Source organism: Vigna umbellata, chromosome 4, assembly GCF_029865625.1.
Source record: "Vigna umbellata cultivar VRB3 chromosome 4, Vumbellata_1.0, whole genome shotgun sequence".
Taxonomy (NCBI): domain Eukaryota; kingdom Viridiplantae; phylum Streptophyta; class Magnoliopsida; order Fabales; family Fabaceae; genus Vigna; species Vigna umbellata.
Genome location: NC_142168.1, coordinates 39,369,261 through 39,372,699, shown reverse-complemented (window position 1 = coordinate 39,372,699; position 3,439 = coordinate 39,369,261).

Genomic DNA, 3,439 nt, shown 5'->3' with positions numbered 1-3,439 from the left:
TTGTGTTTTGTTTGGTCTGTAATTTCGCAGTGGATTTTGAATGCAACTTTGTTTGTTTCCTTTTCCAACTTTAATAATTTTGTTGCAGATTCTACGTTGTGCTGTCACGTGTTGTACCGACATGACCCAAACACGGTTTCAAATGCCAATCCAAACTAAAAACATGTAAAGTCAATTAATACTTTTATAAGTTATTTTTCTTAACTTTTTTAGTAAAATATATTTATTTTTCTATATATTTAAATTTCAGTTTTAGTTAGTCATATTTATATTAAACTATTAGAATATGCGGTCAATTTAATTTAACTTTTGTAACAATATTTATCATTAAACTTAAGTATCAATTAGATACTAAACTATGCTTTCCAAGGATTAATTTAATATTTATAAAGTTCAAGAATCAATTTATATTTATTTATATATTTAAAGATGATTTTTTTTCTGAATAGCTAATTTAGTACCAGTTTACCATTTTAATGATAAAAGAATCATTTAACCATTTTGTAAAAACTTAGAAAATGATATTTTATAAATGATAATAGTTTAAAAAGTAATAAAACCCAGTTATTTTAATATTATATAATTTTAATATAAACAGTTTTTTTTATAAACGAGTTTCATGATTTTAAAACACACAATCTTTTTAGAAATCATTTTTCTAGAGTTTTCTAACTTCTATCTAATGGTTCTTCTGTCCTGCTAGTCTGATTAAAGAACCGAGACGGTAGGATTGATCTTTTGCGGCGAGTTCTTTAATATAGCTTGATCAGTTTCTCCGTTTGAATAAGTTGAGTTTTTAACTGTTTTTCTTGGTCTTTTCTTGTACTGATTACATGTAGGACCCGCTTAGTTTGCATGCGTCCTTTGAGTTTTCAGTTTAAGTCTCTAGTTACTTGTGGTTCTAACATGTATATCTTGAATGTATTTTTGTTATTCGTAGAAGCATATAGAACTTCCTTGGCTTTTGGAGTTGTTTTAGGACCCTTAGAGCTGTTTGGTCATCTGTCAAATAGAAAAAACTAGTTTATTTGATTTGGATTGGTAGACATGTTATATTTGATGCTTGTACGATGATGTGATGATTTATTTGTGAAATTTGATTGAATTATGAAATTTGACAAATATTGGTTTGGTTAATTTTACCACTCATAAAAAACATTATTATCCAAAATTAGTTTGAGTCTTCTACAACGACATGCATATTTTTTATGATGGAGTAATTCACACTGAAGTAAAAAAAATTCAAATTGACAATAACTCCATCAATATTTTATTCTTTGACAAACATATCTTCTCAATGAATCTCTTTTGAAGGAAATATGTCCGATGAGTGGAGAGATAATTACTTTACTTTAGATGCTAGGACAATGATTTGTAACTCGAATGTAAACATTATGGGTAGAATACTTGTCGAGATGATGAAGGTTGATAGTAGAATAATCCACTATATTATATGTCGCATTTTGGTTCCTCACACAACTAACCTTGCACAGACAACAAAAGAATATCTAATTTTGGTGTGGACACTTTCTACTACAAGGGACATGAATCGAGCTCATCTCACCAGACATCGAATAAAAAAGGCGTTACAGGACAATGCTTCTCTACTATATTCCCAACTCATTACCATATTTATGGAGCACTTTGAAGTTCCTTTTGACAATGAGCCTTATGTACCAGTTAAAAGGTCTTTCAAAATTAGGGTTGGAGTTATATGTTCATTTGGTTTTGTTAAAAACACATATTGACAATAGGTTCATAAACGAGATGATGCTCAGCCAATTCATAATGAATGCCCATGATCTCCAACCCGACAATTTCTTCAATTATGCTGACTAAAATAATGAACGTGATTCGTGATATTTGGGCATTTGTTGGGAACAAATTTGACAACATTAATGCTCAAGTTGCACATCTCGAAGGCAACATGAATTATCTTGGTCGTCACTTTGGGCCGCTAGGACCCTCTAAAATTTAATTGTATTATGTTTTTCTTTTATTATTAAGTTTTTCTACTGACTTTTATAAATTAATAAGAGTATTAATAAGGTACAAACCACATATGAAAAATCACATTATCAATAACTACATAAACTCTGTTATAGCCATTTTTTTCACTCATAATTGATTACAATATCAATTATAACATTATTGTAATTAATTACACTGAAGTCGTGCATCTCTGATGATTTCAACATTATGTAATTGATTAAAAATGTCAAAAAAATGTTTGGAGAGTGTATGACTTTATCTTTTAAAATTATCCTAACCTGAAGTTGTACATTCCTACATGACTTCTTCATTTGATTCATGTGAGGATTGCACGACTTGCCTATAAACATAATTTTAAAATTTAATAACAAGAAAATCATATTTGTCTATAAACAAAAGAAAACTTTAGCTCACAAGTTTAGCAGAGTATTATCTAAAAGTTTTTCTAGTTATAAAAGTTAATTACGAACTTAATACCTAGTAAGTTATGAAAAGTTAATTACAAACTTAATACTAATAAAAGTATTATGGGATAATTTTTCAAAGGATTTATGTGTTTTGATAAGTGGCAAACTTGAATAAACCAAAACCAACTCAATTTGTTTGGTTTAATTTATTTTAAAACGTTTGAACTTCACTAACTTTAAACTTGTTTATACACAAGTTACGTAGCATATTTAATTTTTGAATCCATTATCCAATTGATGCCCTAAGATTTTATTAAGAATATTATATATATATATATATATATATATATAAATTACGAAAATAAAATATTAGATAAAGGGCAAACAGACTGCACTCAAAACTAATCAAGAGCTCAAGGCCCAAAAAGAAAAATTACAAAACTGAAGAAAATGTACTGGCAGTTTCTTCTTGCACCTATAATTTTCTTTCGGCATCTAAATTTTTTTATCCTATTTTGTCTTTTTGAATAGTATAATGTAATTTTTTTGGATTGTGCTGTGAAATTCAGAAGTCAAAAATAATTTTTGAATTGCCTAACTTAAAATTATTTTTTATCTTTTAAATTATGCAATTCAGAAAATCTTTTAAAGAAAAAAATTCAAATTATATAATTTAAAAGTTAGTTTTTGAATTATACAATTTAAACCTTATTTATAATATAGGAATGTAAAATCTAAAAAGAATTAAAATAAAAAAAGTTATAAAAGTGCAGGAAGAAAGTTACGGGGATGCAACGTGAGAAGAAAAAAGCGTGGAATGTATTTCTACCATATTTAACTCTGATATAATGTTGGGTGTTAAAAACCATTTTATAAAATATTTTAAAATAAATTTAAATATTCAAATCTAAATAATTTGATAAACACAAACTAATCTAATAATGACGGATTGAGTTTACAATAAAATGACACATTTTAAATATATAGATTTTATTTATTATAAATTAACTTTATCAGTCAACCCCTCAAGTAATGTTGAT